General features: G+C 40.0%; 1 pseudogene; it reads right to left on the minus strand.

Annotated features, from left to right (window-relative positions):
• LOC139998695 (kinesin-like protein KIF27) overlaps window positions 1-19448 on the minus strand; it is a 40657-nt pseudogene that overhangs the window by 12402 nt on the left and 8807 nt on the right.

Here is a 19448-nt window from a genome sequence, read left to right on the forward strand (position 1 = left end):
GCACAATGTTTCTCAATGCCAAAAGACTGCCTCAGGAGAATATGTACACACTAGAAGAGTGTGATTGAAACAGGTAAGCACAGATCTTTAGGGTCATCACAATGATAAGTTTCTGGCAAGCATATATATATCAGGACAGGTGTGTAATGATATAGGCTAACAGGGACACTGACCTTTTCCCTCATCCACTTCTGACTCCTGCTTCTCTACTGCTATGATGGCAATGCAAGCATTCCCAGCACAGTGTCGTATCTTCTCTCCTATCCCAGACACTGGGTGACAAACACATGTCCATGAAGAGATCAGTTGCACTAAGCATACATGAAAAATTACACTATAGGTGGACAAACACAATAAGCTACAAAACACAAAAAAATATTTAACAAACAAATCTGCAGATCACAGCTGAGTAGGACACAATAAAAATTTGCAGCCTTCAATGCACTCATAGCAAGTAATTCATAGAAGTTAGGAAACTGTAAGTTACCAGAAGTATTCCCGCAGAAGAAAATTACCCAAAAACTAAGATATGCAGGTCTTCAGAAGTTTTGTGTCTTTTTTCTTGCTTATTTCTGAATGTCTTCATTTCAATTTTTCAGTCACTTACCTGTTCTTACTAATTCCTTAATAAGTTCTTCTTTCATTTTGATGTTAAGTGCAAGTTCTCCCATTTTTTGCTTGGCCTCAGTGAGTCTCAACTCTGAATTCTTTAACTTCTGCATGTTAAAAACATGACTTTTCTGGAGGCAGTTGATTTCTTCACCTTGAAAGAAAACAAAACAATGTGGAGACCAAAAAAAAAAGGAATAAAAAAGGAATAAAAGGAATACACTCTTTAGCCAAAAGACAGTGATCTGAAATATAGTATGTATAGAATTCTTACAAATGAAGCGAAAGAGCCAAAAAGAGAGAGTATTGCAAAGAGTCTTTTCCCTGCCGTCTAAATATGGAAATGACAGCATGCATTAGCATTTCAAGAATGCTAATGAATGCTAATCTGAGAGAGAAAAAACATATTTAATTTAAGCATTTTCAGTGCATCTCTGATGAAATAATAGCATGTTTCCTTTTCTTGAACTAGTACTAGATTTGTAGGTCAAGTGCTTTCTCGCTAGTAAGTAGTACTCAAACATTAAGGTCACTGATGTCAATTTCAGAAAAGGGAAAAGGAAAATAATTAAAAAATAAATTTATGTTGAGCTATAATGAAAAAAGTATTTGTAGCAAATAAAGACATTTTGATGAGAAAAATAATTACATGTGATAAAGACATTATTGCATATTCTAGTATTATATCTAACACAATTTACTCTCATGACTTCCATTTTACCTGTGGCTGTATCAGTCTGTGGCACAGATTTGTCACATAAGCTGGACTTGTCAACTTGACATTTCATGTCACTTTGCTCAAAGGGAAAGCACAGAGAAGCCTGTTTTCGTGTCCATTTTTTGTTTATTGAATGCCTAAGAAAGAATGGAAAACATGATACATTCTAAACACAAAGGGATTTTTTTTTCTTTTAACTTTATATAAAGTACATGATATTAAAGAGAAGAGTGCCAAACTGAGAAAGCTTACATAAGCATTTGCACCTTCTTCTTCCCATGCTTGATCTTGTTGGATGATGTCCCCAAAACAAAGATCATGCAATCTTTATCGCATCAAAAAAATGTGGTTTTTAAACTAGTTTCATAATATGCCTAGTTGGTCCTGCAAATTTATTTTAAGTAGTATCACAAATGGCCTCACATTACAGTAGGATTAGGCAGTAATATTATATTTGCTATATATTTATCTGTAACAAAAGTTAAAGAAAAAATTACCTAAATGAGAAAAAAAAAATAAATTACTTTTGACTGTCTGTATTTTCTTTCTCTTCATCACTCTGATAGAGAGGTGGCAGTGAAGGACTTCATCTTGATCTTCTATGTAGCTCAGTATCATCTGGCTACGAGCACGGAATCCTGCCATCATCCGAGCCAGGGAAAAAGCAGGGGGACTGGTATACACCTGCCAAAAAGCACCAAAAAAACACTTGGAATAGTTCAGTAATTCTTCATTGATATTCCAATAGTATTTCAGTTTAAAAGTCTATCACTACCTGACCTTGTATGCAGAATTGCAGGTGTTTAAATAATATTTCTGAGTACCTGTGTACCAGAAGGTTTTGCAAGAGAAGGTTCTGCTTAGAACACTTGTCCCAAGTGCAAAAGAAGGTACTGTTACCAACTTATTACCCAAAATGTTCAGTTTATCAGTACAGAATAATCATTCATTTTGGGAATGCTTCCTATCTGAACTGTTAAACATTGCACAAAAAGATCACTAAAGACTACAGCTTTATGACTGTGATAAATTCTGTGTTTTAAGTCAATTTGTATGGGGCTTTGAGCAACCTGATCTAGTGAAAGGTGTCTCTGTCCATGGCAGAGTTGGACTAGATGATTTTTAAAGGTCCCTTCAAACTCCAGCCATTCTGGGATTCAAAATGTAAGCCCATAGATTTTGGACAACTGGGACATAGCGTGTGTTGCAAGACATTCAAAAGTACTTTTTCAGTCTTCAATGCTAAAATGCTTCAAAGCTAAACAGCAGCTGACAAGAGGTCACCATAATTTGTCACGCCCAATAGAATTATTGAACAATAACTGTTAAAAAAAATATAATGCTTAGGTAGACCTTACCTTTCGTGTCTCTGTCCCTGAAGATGGGTAAAGCGAGTGTAGCAGACTCTTTGTGAGTGGGACACTGTATGGCCTTCTTGCAGATGCCGTAACAGCAGGCCCATCTCCACAAGCACTTGAGAAGTCCCAAGTTTTCACAACCATAAACTTCTCTAATTTTTCTTTTAGCTGATCAATAAAGATTTGCTGTTCCACCATTTTTTCATTCTCATATGAAAAAAACAAAAACAAAAACGGTTGCTGATCATCAGATTTGCATCATACCTTTCTAAATTCATTATAAAGGTCAGTCTTCTTGTATATCATTCACTAACTCTAAATTCTTCTGCAGTGCACAGGCAAATTCTGCAACAAACTGAAAATTCTCTGGCATGACAGGTAGAATCTTACCTCTCCCCAAACTCCAATCATTTTTTTGAGACATTTTTGTCTCTAAAGGACCTGTCCTATATAAATTATGTCAGCTAGATTTAGACATCTAGTGAGAAGTAGATGACATATTTATCAGCCCTTGCTTGCCTTATTTGTGTGTTCATGGATAAATAAAACGGTAATTCAAGAAAAATGTTCAAATGAAGCACATGGTCTGAGTTTAAAGAATGAAATGTACATACATGTAGGCTTCCTCTTCCTCTTGGAGTGGTCCAACTTGAAAGATTATTTTTATTAATTAACATTCATAAAATTGGACGTGACCCCAGGATCCCCTGTATCAACCGTTACTTTCTTTTCTACCCAGCCTCAAATTTGTCGGTAATGCTAGTTTGAAGAACTTACTTGCCTTTCCTACAGCAATCTCTGTGCATTGTTCAAAATTACATATCTTCACTGAACTGATTTATCCATAAGGCCAAGACCATACAATTTTCAGTCTTCTCTGTTCCTTTCAGAATACATCGAAAATCTTGCCTACCAACAGGAAATTTGAATAACAGCTAGAGATAGTTAACTAAAGTATGCATTCTCCTACTTTGAATCATATATTTTTTATTTATTCTTTTTTTCTCATCTTCTTAGACTGCAAGTCCTTTCCCCATACATAGACAATGCCCCACAAATTGACATTTTGTTGGAATACAATACATAATATTTCTGTGTCATAGCAAAAAGAATATATATGTCAATACCATACATTTTATGATTGTGGAAGTAGTAATGGGCAACTCCACCTTGCAACTTTTTTTTTTTTTTAATCCCTATAAGACTCTGTCCCTTATGCCCTTGTACATACAACCCCATAGTGCATAACCTGTTACATAAATACATGGGTACAAACATTTACATGCTACTTTTACAGTTCTTATTCTGTCATGTATCATTGAAACGACACTTTCCTGTGCATACAACTTTAAGCCATTTGACACAAGCATTTGATTTAATTATTATACTGATTTTTCTGTTTTTAAGTAAAAGTGAGAGCTGCGATCTTTTGCCTACAGTACAACTGTTTCTGTTCATAACATCTGCCTCGTATCCTCCATAGGATACAATTATAAGCATAATCGTATATAAGCATCTATGTGTATTAGAAGCATGGATTATTTCAGTCTAATAAGCTGACAATATGCAGTATGGGTTAAAAAAGGAAAACACACAAAAAAAGCCTATCCAGAGATGACAGAACAGAAAAAAAGTTACAGAGGGAAGGAAAAGATGGTGACCAGTGTACTTACCTTTCATTCATTGACTCTCCCCAAGCCATCAGCAAAGAAGAGGAAAAAGGAGGAAAAGGAGGAAAAGGAGAATAAGGAGGAAAAGGAGAATAAGGAGAATAAGGAGAATAAGGAAAAAAAGGAGAAAAAGGAGAAGAGTACTAACTAGCCATGTTTATGCTGTTCCCTTTAAAAAAGGTCAGATCTATCATCCTATAAAGTCAGATCTATCAACTATCCTATATATGGTCTCCTGGATCTTGAAATGCTATTCACTTACTACCCATTACAATTTCATTAGCATATACAAGATCTAGAGAGGGAAGGAGGCAAGCAGTGTTTCCACTGTGTCACTCAGCTTCTTGTAATAGTAAACTCTCAGAATACTAGGATGAAATTCTGTCTTAAAAAGTCAAAAGGCAACAATACTTTACTCTCACACTGAATAAAGATATAACAAAGCATGTTTCTACACAGCCTTTCAATTAAAGCATTCTGTAGGAACTTGATGGTCTTTTTGAGATTCTAAACAAGCTTTTAAAGCCTTTCAAGTCCTAAATCATGAATCGTCCTGAAACAACTTAGCAACAACACAGATCTGGAGGAAGGCAGGAAGCAAAGAGAGGGTGAATGAATCACTTAATATCATACAGGAAGGCTGTGGCGGTTAGGCTGATACACAAACTTCAGGAATCACAGTACTGTGATTCACCCACTAGATGATCTCAGCTCATTAGGGAATACAGCTCTAATTCAAACAAGGTGCTTGTAAGACTGGTAGGTGTTTACATCCAAAAAAATTCTGAAGGATCTGTCTTGAAATCATGAGTACATTCCTATAGTGGATGGATGGTTCGATATAGATACATGTAATATATGCCAGAGGAAAAATACCTGTAATCTATGTGTTTCTTCAGCCTTCTTTAAAGATTCCAGTTGCTCTTCATTTTCCTGTATTAATGTCTTTATCTGATTCTGCAATATCTTCAATTCATGATCCTTCTGGATGAATACTTCCTCATCCATAGCTAGAGCCTGCTAGATAATAAAAGGAAAATTCAGCCAGTGGAAAAGCAGGCATTGTTATTCTTGAAGTTGGAAAATTAAATACATACATATATTTATTTGTTGTTCAAAGATGTGATTGGAACTGCAAAGTTGGGACGTATATATGGCAAATTCTCCCACCATAGAATCACAGAACAGCTGAGGCTGGAAAGGACCTCTGGAGGTCACCTGGTTTAACCCCTGGCTCAAGCAAGGCCACCTTGAGCAGGATGCCCAGGACCATGTCCAGGTGGCTTTTGATGGTCTCAGAGGATGACTCCACCTCTTTGGGCAACTTGTTCCAGTGCACAGCCACGGCCACCACACAGTACACAAGTGCTTCCAGATGTTAGCCTAGAAGCTCTTGTGCCCACTGCCTTTTGTCCTGGCTGCACGTTCACTGCACCTTCCCTTCAGGTATTTGTAAGACATTGCTAAAATCCCCCACTGAGCCTCCTCTTCTCCAAACTGAACAGTCCCATCTCTCTCAGCCTTTCCTCATTGGAGAGGTGCTCCAGTCCCTTAAGCATCTTTGTGGCCCTCTGCTGCACTTTTTCCATTATGTCCCTGAATCTCTTGCATGGGGGAGCCCGGAACTGAACAGAATCAAGCAGAATGCAGTAGAGAAGTTGGAAAGGACCTACAAAGATCATCAAGTCCAACTGGCTGACCACTTCAGGACTAACCTAAAGTTACAGCATGTTATTGCGGGCAGTGCCCAAACGCCTCCTGAATACTGACAGGCATGGGGCACCAAACAGCTCGCTAGGAAGCCGGTGCCAGTGTCTGACCATCCTCATGGTACAGAAATTTTCCCTGATGTCCAGCGTGAACTGGACATCCCCCACAGCTTTGTGCCATTCCCATGCATTCTTCCCTCAGTTACCAGCAGCACAGACCAGCACCTTCCCTCCTCAGCAAGTTGCTGAGAGCCATGAGGTCGCCTCTTGGCCTCCTATTCTTCAGACTGGACAACACAAGTGTTCTCAGTCTCTCCTCATAGGACCTGCCTTCCAGCCCTTCTACCAGCTTTGTTGCCTTCCTCTTCACACTTTCAATTATCTTCACATCCTTTTTCAACTGGGGTGCCCCTGAGCACACGATACTCAAGGTGAGGCCACATCAATGCTAAATATGGTGGGAGACTCCTCTTTTGACTGGCTGCCTATGCTGTGTATAACGCACCACAAAATACAGTTTGCAACTGCAACTGGACACACTACTCCAGCTGTGGCCTCACTGAGCGGAAGGATCACATCTGTTGACCTGTTAGTGACACTTTGCCTAGTGCAGCCAACAAAACCACTAGCCTTCTTAGGAGGAAGGGCACATGGCTGACTCATGTTCAACTTGGTGGCCACCAGGACGCCCAGCTCCTTTTCTGCAGGGCTGCTTTCCAGCAGGGTGGCCCCCGGCATGCACTAGTGCCTGCAGTTGTTCCTCTTCAGGTGCAGGACTCTGAACTTGCCCTTGCTGAACTTCATGAGGTTCTTGTCAGCCCACCTTTCTAGGCTGTCAAGGTCCCTGTGGCTATGGCAGCATGGCCCTCTGGGGAATCAGCTGCTCCCTTCAAAAGTGGTTTCCACCAGTCGTTTCTTTACTTCTGTTTCTCATCTATTGATTTTGTTTTGACAAGTTTCTTTCTCCCAAAGGAAATAATGGACCCATAACCAACACTACCTTACAAAGTGGGTATTTAAATCCAATTACTTTCTTCGGTGTGCTGTGAGATTTGGCTGTAAAATCTCAGCATCAATCATAATATTAATACACTTCTCAAACAAAAAAATAAGGATAGCCCTCCTCATTTTTCATCTCAAAGAAGAGCCTAAAGATTAAAGAAATTATAATGTTATTTTTTTTCAGATGTTTTTCTGGGTAAGTGATCCAATAGTGATTGAAGGTTACTTCCAAATGTAGTTGGCCTTCCAGAAAACCTTTAGGAGCCAAATGCAAAGTATAGACACACTATGTCTTACCATTCTAAAGACAGATACTTCTGTACAACTGTATCTTTTCTGTACAACCTATATCTTTCAAGTAAATACAACTCTTAAGAGCTGCTCAAGAGCCTTTATTGCCCTGTTTATTTTAGCATCTCCCTAACCATCTCCTCCGAGCTGTGGATGGCATGCTTACCTGGGTATCTTTCAGTTTAAACCCAGCTCTTACACTGTTTTGAACCTGGGAAGCAGAGCTTTACAATAAGCCAGAGAAAAAAAATGAAGAATAAATAACAGAGCTGTAATTTAGGATGATGAGAACCAAGAAAAGCCAGAATTTGTGTATGCGATTGCGAGGTAACAATCTACAGGCTTACCAGAATTCAGTGTGAAAAATGAAAATAGGTTGATTTTATAAAATTCTAACTTGTTGGAACTCTATCTCCTCCTCCTACAAGACAGACACATTAGCTTTCCTGATTTGTTCATAGGTACCTAAACAATCAACTTAGAATGAAATACCTGGCAGTTCTTTAGTTCTCTCCTCAGCTGAAGAATTGTGATATGATGGGGCTCTTGCATGGTGCCAGTTCCAGTGTCAATTTGCTGCACGGTGAGAGCTTCCTGCTTTTTAAGCTAACATCATCATTCAAATCAACCAGGAATGGGAAGGCTTCGTCCAAACAGTTTCTGTAGCTGAAGCACTGAACTTGAAGCTGGGTGAGCTGTTCTTCTAGCAAACTGATTCGGGTTCTTTCTTGATTTAAGTCATGTCAACACTGATTACCAACTTGTTGGTTCTGCAAAGCTTCTCGGAGCAATCTGATTTCAAGTTCCATTTCATCAATCCGGTCTTGATCAGGGTTGTAGTTGACAACTGGTTTATTTCTAATGTTTTTGGCTCTGTTTGCATATTTGAGCGAATTTAAAGATTCATCAAAGTCTGATGAGGATGGACTTATACATCTTATCATGACAGTCTTGGTGTTCCCTCCTAGGGAGTCTTTCAGAATGCGAGTGATTTTAGCATCCCTGTATGGAATATGTACGCTTTTCCTTTTTGGGTCTCCAAGAGCACTGATGACATTTCCCAAGGCCAACAAACCACTATTGATTTGAATTGATTCTTTGAATCCTTCACTGGTATTTCCAGTCTTTGTCACCCTCTCTGATCCTGCCAAATCCACAAAATGGAACTTTGAAGCAATCATCTGGACTGATTTCCAAGATGAATCCTGTGGATCACTATTTTTTTTGAGACTCTGCAGATTGTTTCTGACAAATACTGATAGTAAAAATGGCATGTGATCGACTAGAGTGTTCGTTCATTTGTGTTGTGCCTGCGTGACGAGCTGCATTGCCACTTTCCAACAGGCTCATCACTTCATCTGCACATTCTACTTGGAATTCCTTAGCACCAACAATCACTTCAAACACCAAAAGAAAATCAGAATAATTACATTAATTTTAAACTTTTCAGTAAAAGTTTACTGCAATTATGAAAAGTCAATCTATAAACACAAATCACAGAAGCATACAAGCCTGCATTATTATAAGGTCGTAGCACATAGCTAAATAAAATAAAACAGTATGTGGAAAGCATGAAGTACAGCACATCTGAAACCTGCAGAAATAGAATATATGGGTGTATTTTGTCACACCATTTGAAACAGTATTGTAAACAGAATACACAGAATACACTTAGGTGTTTACACATCGTCTTATGCAATTTGCAACCTAGTGCTATCTAGAAAAAAAGTATGAGCAAACCTAGCTCAAAGCTTACTTTGTCAGTTAAAAAAAAAAAAAAAGACAGAAATTTTGAAAGTTTGTAGTAAAAGTGACTCCCACCCTATGTTAAGAACATAGTTCTTAGTGGAATGGAAGCAGATATTTACAGCATAAGTAGCTTAACAAATATAACTTTGAAGTGAGAAGCAAAGGCTTAATCTTAAAGCATTCATTCAACTGAATAATCATGCACAATTGTGTTTCTATGCTGAATTTGCAGAAACAGTAACAGTACTACCTTACCACCTGATGCTGCTTCTGGAGGAACATTGATATTGTTCATAGGAATCTCAAATGAAGGCTGCTTCAGATCAGCTAAACTGAATTGATATTTTGAAAACGTGACTTCGTCTAGTATTAGTCATCGGTAAGCTCTCTTTTCAAGAGATGGAAACAATAATTTGTGCACACAACAGAAATCAAATGCACGAAGTTCTAGAGCTGAAATCCTACCTGTATTTCCGTTTTCATCTTCTCAGATATGTAAATCTTTCACAGAGGTCTCCAACTCCAATAAATCTCAAAGTTCTTCCTCGTAAACCTCTATATAAGATACCTTCACTCGGAAATTGATGTTATGGTTTTCAGAAATATGCTGAAATAACTCCTGAATAGCCCGTGGGATTATGCCTTTTTCATCCTCTGAAAATGATGCTAAAATAGAAACACAGATGTCACAGACACTTGCAGTCATTCTGTCACACAAATTACAAAGACTAAAACTAAAGAGAAGTCTGCGAGGTTTATCACTCAATATAATAAGGAATAGGAAGAGCTCAGTTTTCCCAAGTTTTCATGTAAAGATTTGCTTTTCTGTTGATCAGAAATGCATGGAAATGATACAGAACTTTACTACTTTCTGCGGGTACGAGACTACAAGAAAATTAAATTAGTAAAAAATCACGCTAGAAGAAAAAAATATTTTGAACTTGCTAATGAATTAATGATAAAACTTCAAATCCTTTATGCAAAAAGAACGAATACATAATTTTCAGGGTTTCAAATTCAGAATCAAGGACCAAGAAAAATCCAGATAGTCTTCTAATTCCTGCTACTCCACTTCTTCTCTCTTATTCAGCAGAACAGACAAACAAATTGTGACTTCTCGATACGGAAGGGAAGATAACCAGAGCTGGTGATACACGGTTTCAGGGAAAGTCAGAAAGCAAAATTGTATACATGCAGAAGCTGAAGAATTCTTCTGCGAACAAATACAGAAAAATAGTAGTTTCCAGTCTCAGGTGTTTGAGAAACACTGACTTGGAAATACCAAGTAAGTCGAATAGTAGAGTTTCAGATATCTGCCTTTAAAAAAGCAAAATTTGAATTCCACATAAAGTTCAACAAGGCCAATATGCAAGGTTCTGCACTTGTGCTGGAACAGTTCCAACCACAACTACAGTCTGGACAGAAAACAGATTGAGAGCAGCCTTGAGGAGAAGGACCTGGCGGTGTTGGATGATCAGAATCTCCACCTGAGCCAGCAATGTGTGCTTCCAGCCCAGAAAGCCAACCATATCCTGGGCTGCATCAAAAGCAGCATGGCCAGCAGGGGGAGGGAAGTGATTGTCCCCCTCTGCTCTGCTCTCGTGAGACCCCACCTGGAGCTCTGGGTCCCCCAGCACGAGGACGTGGAAGTATTTGAGAGAGTCCAGGAGGGCCACAGGGATACTTAGAGAGATGGAGCACCTCTCTTACGAAGACAGGCTGAGGGAGTTGGAGTTGTGCAGCCTGGAGAAGAGGCTTTAGGCACAGCAGCCTGCCAGTGCCTAAAGGGGGCCTACAGGAAAGCTGGGGAGGGACTCTGGAGGGACTCTTTGGCAGGTGGTGTAATGATAGGACAAGGAGGAATGGCTTTCCAACTAAAAGAGGGTTGATTTGGATTAGATATTCAGAAGAAATTCTTTACTCAGAGGGTGGCAAGGCACTGGCACAGGTTGCCCAAAGAAGCTGTGGATGCCCCATCCCTGGGGGTGTTCAAGGCCAGGCTGGATGGGGCCCTGGGCAACCCGGTCTAGTGGGTGACATCTTTGCCCGTGGCGGGGGGTTGCAACTGGGTGATCTTTAAGGTCCCTTCCAACCCAAACCATTCTAGGATTCTATTCCATGAAATTTATCTATGAAATCTCTTTGTCAGACTCTGAAAAAAGTCCAAGAGTGAGTTTGCTTCATACAATTACCTAAAGCAGATACTTTCTAAGTAGGATAAATGGAGCCAAAATTTCTAAAGCACTGTGTTTCAGAAAGTAGGGTAAGTTGCCTGTTAGAATAGAGAATGGGAAAGAGCACTTTAATTTTTTTTTATTTTTTTTTTCTCTCATACTTTTGGTATAGCCTAACGGACACAGAATTTGTGTTTAGAACACAACCATCACATAAACTTTGGAATATATATGTCTTTTTTTGCTATACATTTTTTCATTATCTCTTAAAAATTCTCAAGCATCATCTGTTATGTATTAAATACTTAATTTGCAGAACTACATTGTTCACACACACACAAAAAAAGACTTTTTACAACGTACCAATGTGACCTCCTCCAATGGTGTAAGTCTTCCCAGAACCTGTCTGTCCGTATGCAAATACTGTAGCATTATATCCCTCAGCCAAAGACACTAGAAGAGGTTTAATGCAAACTGGATAAACTTCTTCTTGGGTTGAGTTTTTGCCAAATACAACATCAAAAGTGAAGACACGGTCTTTCCCAATGATTATTTGTTGTGTATTTGGGACTAATCTCACGCATACTTGGTGGTTATGAAGTACTTCCTTGGAAAGCAGAGGTCTGACCCTTACTGCAACTTTAACCAGGATCTCCTCCATGCCGGCCTCCATCTCTGTGCTCCCCACTCAGTATTCAGGAAGTCATTACGAGATCTGTTACAATTCCTCTGTTCACCTCATTTGCAATTTTCTGCACCTAAGAAAAAATGTTCTCCGAGTTAAATAATAAAGAATTAACTCCCTGCTGAAACAGAATGTTGAAGAGTTTCCCAAAGAATACATAAGCATCATTACACCCTGGAAAGGAACTGTGATAAAAAAGCAGATATGTTAACAACTGTTAAACCAGTGCAGAAACTAATTTTGCTTCTATTACCTTCTAAGCTAGCAGACTTAACCTTTGGTCTGAAAGTGGTCAGACTTTCTGTTTGGATGTTATACTGCCGGATGAAGCAACAATATTGTAAGATCTTGTTAATGAACTCTTGATAAAGCATAGACTTACAATGAACCTTATTTTCTCACTGCTACAGTACCGATGCATAGGCAACAGAAATTATTCAAACAAAACCTTTTTATCCTGAATTTATACCTACAGACACACACGTGCTTGAAAGCCATCTTCTGCTTACAAGGGCCAAGTATTTAGAATTTCAGAAGCACAGAAAGCTGTCGTGTTGCTTACATGGGGGGTATGATTTTAAATAGTTGTGATTACTACACACCAAGCATTCCTCTGATTTTAATCCGTCTCTTTATGCCCATATGGAACTATTTTTTATTAGTTATATATTTCAGCAACCATGGTTCCTTATACTGCCCCCCATCTATTAATTCTGAAGCACAAGAAGAAGCATCGAATAGGATTTCTTTACAAATGTCTACCAGAAACACTCCAAAGCCTCGATGGGTATCAAATGCTGCCGGATCCCAAACACATCTTCTGCTCTTGCTGATTCTCAGTCAAGGAGGCTTTGCCATGCAAAGGACAGTTTGCTGAACTTCCTTCTTGCTCAACTCCCACGCAGCCTTTTTGCTCTGTTACCCAACTGGCAGAACTCACCAGCTAAGCACATCAAATTCAGCCTGCATGAAAATGCAACCAGATTGAAACACAAGTCTTCTGTGGTTGCAAAGAGAAGAGTTTTGGCATTTCACTCACACCCATTTGCATTGAGGGCTTGTCCATTCAGAGCTGAGAAACTTTGGAAGCTGACAAAAAGCCTTGTTGTACAGAACAGAGCAAAGGGAAGCCAAGAAAGAGAAGCAAGAGCCTGAAATCCTGCTCATTTCAGAAAGGGCACGGCAATCACGAGCACATACTGAAAACTTACTGACTCCCCCTCCCCCGCCCCCCCCTCCCAAAATGACACCCAAACCAGTCGCGGGAGGGGAGGGGCGGAGGAGGGGAGAGATCCCATTTCCTACTTCCTCAAACAAACACCAAGCAAAATGCCGGCTCAGCGGCGCTGTGGGGTGGCTCCCCCCAGCCCCAGCCCCGGCCCCGTCGCTCCCCGCTCCAAACCTGCTCCGGGCGGCGGGAGGCAGCCTCCGGGCGGGCTGAGGGGCCGGCGGGCCGCGCCTGCGCCGCCCGCGCTGCTGGTGACAGCGCCTCGCTAGGCAACGGCCGCAACCTTCGGCGGCGCCGCCCCGCCGCGCACAGCGGCCCCCCGCGGCAGGAGGGCGCAGGCGGAGCGGGGGTTGAGGGGTGGGTGTGAGGGGACACCGGGGGGCAGCCCCCGGCCCCCAGGGACGCGCACAGCTCGCCCTCGAGTCCTGGGGAGGGTGGAGGGGGTCGTCTGCTTGTGGTCAAAGCAGGGGTGCGAAATGCGGCTTCCATCGCCGCGCTCGTCATGGAGGAGAGCGTCTCCTTACGGCTCCGGTGGAGCTCAGCGGTAAAGGCTGAGTTTTCCCTCAAACACAAGCGGTCTCCAAGTAGGCGAGCCACGCTCACAACTGCTCGCAGCTGCTGGCCCAGCAGCCGCCGGGAGTGCCCAGGCACACGTCCACACACAGACACATCTGTAGACACAATGACGACAGAGCTCAAGGAGCAAAACAAGAACGGATTCTGTCCGATTTGTATATGAAAAACAACAGATAAGACCGAGTCGGTCCCATTCATGACATGGAACACTGCTTTAGCAATTTGTAAGTGCACAGAGCTTACTCCACCCTAAAGACTTGATAAACAAAGAGACATTTAGAAAGCTAAGCTGTGAAATGACTGAAACAAAAAGGTGTATTTCCAGCTTCAGTTCCCTAAAGCGTGTAAGTACTTCTCAGAAACATAAGACAGGACAATGTAAAGATGTAATCTGCGATTAAGTAGTTCTTCTTTCACAGGGAAAACCAAAACCAATGACTTTTCAGGGACAGCAAAAACTCTTGATGAGACAACAACCTTACTCACTGTTGAAAATACAATCCCTTTACATCATTGGCCTCACTCTGCTGCTGTTCTCTCCTTTTTCTTCTTTTCTCTCTTTTCTTCACATTTATAGATCTACACCCTGAAGCTAGAGATTTACCAGCACGTCGGCCACTTCTGCCTTTTCCAGGCTCTGAATCAGTATCACTTTCCAGTTGTAGTAAGGCAAAACGAGACGCAATGGTAGGGACTGAACTGATTAGAGCAGATTCCATTGCCATGTCTGAAATTCTAGGGAGCTGGCTTCTTTTAATTATCAGTTTCCTGGGAAAGTAGCACAGAAGGTAGAATGAAAACATTGTTTGATCAAACAAGCAATAATTCATATCATTAAACCACAGAAGTGGGTTTTTTTGGCTCAGAAAGCATAAGACAGGGCTGGAATTGGGGGAATGAGGGAGAAATCAAAAAGATACAGTATAATTTATTTATATTTTAACCGACTACACTGTATTACCTTAGGTAACTAAAGAAGAATTACATAAAAAAAAAAAAAAAAACAACAATCTACCAAACACATTTTAGGCTAATACATTCGCTCTTGAGAGATTTCGTGGAAAAAAGGTGGCTCTACAAGAAGCTGGTCTTCATGTTCTGGGTGGAAATAGACACAATTAGAATAGAATAGAATAGAATAGAATAGAATAGAATAGAATAGAATAGAATAGAATAGAATAGAATAGAATAGAATAGAATAATTTAGTGCTTAAAAACTATTTCAGATGCCATCCCCAGAGCCTGACAAACACAATTTAAAAATGAAGTAGATAATACACATACGCAAGCTCCAGTTTGGGGTAAGCAGCCTTATCTCTTCTTTTACAAGAAGTTTAATTTTGTTTGCAATGCACTGGAGATTCAGCAAGCAGTTTTCTCCACAGGGAGGTGAACCCAGCATTTCAGCTGGTACCGTCCACAAACATCAAGTTCACCTGTTCTTAGAGCAAGACACAGAGGATACGTTGGGAGGAGACAGAACTAAGTAACACTTATGCCTTCTGTTGTTGCCTGTAGCTAAAAGCAACATGTACATCCCTGGGACACCATTCTAAAGATCAAATCATTTACCTAGCATTAAAGATAGATCCTGGGTATATCTATGTTTGTCCAACTGCAATTTTTCCATGCAGAGTTTGGTCAATTAGCAGAGTATTGAAAGTGATGATATCCATCTCTGATTACAAATTTCATAGAAAACAGACATCTAGATATGCTGACATATTATGACAGCGGTGTAGTGAGATAATACATACTTCTTGAAATTACTGTTCAAAAGGGATCTTTAGATTTTGAAACAAGTTCTTGAGTTATCTGCTTAGATAACCTACAAATCTGTTCCTTATTAAGTACTATTACAAAAGAACATGAGACTCTGCAGAAGTTTCCACAGGCTCTCTTTACCACTTAACTCCAGAATTTCTCCAGTCCAAAATTGTATAGGTGCTCCATATATACTCAGGTATGTCAACATGCAACAATAGCATGGCAGAGACCATTCCCCAAAATAATGATTTAAAAGGAATATGTCATTTCACTTTTCAGAGATGAAAGAACCATGCTCTACTCTTAAGTTTACAGGAGACAAAAAGGTTACAGAAAAGAGCATTCTCATCACACAAAGTTACTCAACTCCATTTCTCTCAAAAGAAGAGAAAATGAAGCTGGTCATCTTAGGAGAAAACGGCCATTGAGCTGTGAATCTACTTGATGCTGATATTCAGATTAGCTGATCAGACCACAACTATGTATCTAGAAAATACAGGTCAATCATATCTACATCATAAGTAATTCATATTTGTCACTCTTTAAATGACAGAACAGGATACATTTGGATTTTTGTGCAGACAAGACTGTGCACATATGCACACGTGTGCATACATTGACAAATATTTTAATGCTAAATAACTATATAGTTAACCAGCTGAGGAAATTAGTTAAAGTTGAGAGACTTCATGCTCTTACTAGCTGGACACGAAATATGTTGAAACTTGAAGCTCAGAGAAAAGATTACAGGTGCATCTTTACAGCAAGAAAAAGCACCAGATAAAAGTGCTCAGTCATGTTCCACAAGACCTTATGATGCTGGATGTTGCTCTAAAGCAGACAACACTCAAAGTTTTGTCTGCAGACTCCCTGCTGTGCTTGGCTTAAGAAAAAAAAAAGAACTATAGTATGACTCTTCAGTAAAAGCTTGGAATTTCTAGTCTCTCTCTACTGTGGTGTATTTATAGTTAATGTAAACAGTACAACGGCACAACAGTCTTTACTTGTACAGTGGCAGCAGTGGCTAATGCTGCCAAATCCTTCTTTTTGCACATACAATCTGAAAATAATTACACATAGCTGAACCTCTACACAGGTACATAAAGTGGCTGCAAACTCCCTTCTTTCGTCTATAAATACACCAATATAAACACACCAATAAGTATACCTTTGCTGTCTTATCGTAGTTGGCATGCAATTAAGAGCCCAGCTGACAAGTACATTTAACAAGTACTACCCATGGAATTCTGCTGTTCCAATTCACTGAAATACTATAGTGACAACATGATATCAATTTACAAAACCTTATTCCTGAATTCGGTGTTTCTACATCATCATCATCATAATGGATGGCAATGAGTTTATAAAGTGAATTGCAAATACATGAGATTGCAGGTTATTTTCTAGTTGAGTCGCAGATAGTTGTTAACATTGCTAATTCAGTTGGTAGGACATTTCAATACTATTCATATTACAGCAGGATCAAATTATCCCACTTCTGCAACACCTAAAGATGGATCCAGTGATTCACCAAGGCCTACCACCATGCCAGGCTTCATATTTTAGCACCACACCTACAATTCTGGCAGACCCATTTTATTAAGCACCTAGCACTTCAGTTTCAAAGTATGGCTCCCATTCCCCCTTCCCTGAAAAAAACAATGGGCTGATACCTCAAAAGCTTTCAGCTAATTAGAAGTGCTTGCTAGCACCCTTTCAGAGGCTGGTATAGTTCCCCCCACCTCAGGAATTATGAGCAGTGTTATTCTGTATTGCTATAGAAATAACCAGCCGTAGAAAATTAAAAACACACTGGTGTAATTGAGCTTGAGGCTGTGTTTAAGGAAGCTTTTTGATCACAGAAAGAAAGTGTTCAAATATGATTCAAAGATCGAAGCCGAAATTCCTTGAAGTGGTATAGTCTTTATTGCAGCGCTGGATGATGCACAGGGGATCTCTCCACCTATCGTGCATACCCAAGGCGGAAAGCAGTCTTGAATTTATACAATCAATCTATCAATATTCTACAAGCGCCTATACATATTCCTTACCTATCCCCGCCTTCCCTCGCTTCTCATGCTAATTAGCCTTTTGGCACCTTGCGCCTGCGTAGAGCCTCCCAAGAATTGTGGGCAGGGGTCTTTGGGATGTGGGCAGGGGTCTTTGGGAGGAAGACCCCGAGTCTTCCTCACAGTGTACTTTTCACCTTTGGTCAGGAATCTGCCGAGTTGGCATGTTTCTTAATTGCAAGCGCTGGTTGTTGCTAATTCTTCCATTTGTTGTATCTTTATAATGAATTCCAATGTCCAGTTTTGAGATTTATAGTCCTTCCATTTGTTTCTCTGTCTGTCTACCGCTTCCTTATCATGAGTTGCAGCGTCTTGTTTCGAGATATACAGTCCTTGTCTGGGGATTGTCCTTGCCTCCCCAATGCCTCCCCAATGCCTCCTTAATCAAATACCACAAGGAGTTTCATAATTCCACAGATCAAACTATGACCTGAAGCATCATTTCAACTTCTACAGTAGTTTTCAAGTAAGAGTTTTGAAGTGCGGTAAAATATTGGAAGTAAATAACAGCCTGTTGCCCAAACCCTATTTATCTGAACACAATATTCCCTACTACATAGGCTACAGGAAAAATCCGCATGAAGGTAAAAGGAAGCAAAGCCTGCTGGCAAGTATTTGAAATTGTTTCCATTTGTGTTATGTATTAGCAAGAGCCATAGTCTTGAGAGAAGGCTTTCACTAATGTGTCAAGGAAGTAAGTAACCCCGTTACAAAAAGAGCCCTCAATAATCCAACTTGCAACACCATCATGGCATGGATTGACATCTCCCATAAATGACCCAGTTCCCAAACGTTCTGATCTGCATATCACTAGCAGGCTGTTAGTGCAACTCTCTGTGCAGTCTGCTCCAAGCAGTAAGAGTTGTGAACACAGCTCCTGCAGCCAAAAGTACCTGTTACTCAGATTCATGCATCACCAACAGAAGATGAGCATTATATACATGTACCATATAATTTTAAGGCAACATTATAGCAATGGTTATTTCTAGCAAGTAGTAATTTATTTATTTATTTATTTATTTATTTAGTGCTTTACTCATTTGTAGGTCATGCTTTTCTACAAACCATGTCAGCATACGTGAATGGATTATTTCAGATTTTTATATTAAAACAACAGATAATACCAAGTCGGTCCTACTAATGACATGGAACACTGCTTTAGCATGTCTGATGCAGCAATTTGTAAGTACACAGAGCTTACTCCACCCTAAAGACTTGATAAACAAAGAGACATTTAGAAAGCTAAACTGTGAAATGACTGAAACAAAAGGGTGTATTTCTAGCTTCAGTTCCCTAAAGCATTTAAGTACTTCTCAGAAACAGAAGACAGGACAATGCCCTGAAGAGCTTCAGTCTAGTTTTAGACATGATGTAACAAAGCTAACTATGATAAAAGTAACATATCCAGTGTTTCAGTAACACCGAATCCCTTTTCTATGTTACCCACCTTAACCCACACTGCAGGTCAAATAGCTCTACTGTAAGCACTGCTGTAAGCCCCCAACACACATGTTAAGAGGAGCGTAATGCACACCCAGAAACTCAGTTGGAGCATCAGCAGCTTCCTGGTCTGCGTACAGCTTTGTATACATGCATGAATTTACAGTTAACTGGCAAATGTTCAAACACCACAAAGAAATGAGCAGCACATCACAATTTAGGACTCTAGGCTGACGTTAGGAGCAGACTTTCAAGCATTTGTGGAATAACCACATAGCTTTAAATACGGTGATCTACTGTTTCAAGGAAAATACGCTGAATAGCCCAAAAACACAACTCAGTTCCTCTTGAACCACTTCCATCTTCAACTAAACTAATAAAGCCACAGATTTCCAAGAACTTT

Source organism: Anas platyrhynchos, chromosome 14, assembly GCF_047663525.1.
Source record: "Anas platyrhynchos isolate ZD024472 breed Pekin duck chromosome 14, IASCAAS_PekinDuck_T2T, whole genome shotgun sequence".
Lineage (NCBI taxonomy): Eukaryota > Metazoa > Chordata > Aves > Anseriformes > Anatidae > Anas > Anas platyrhynchos.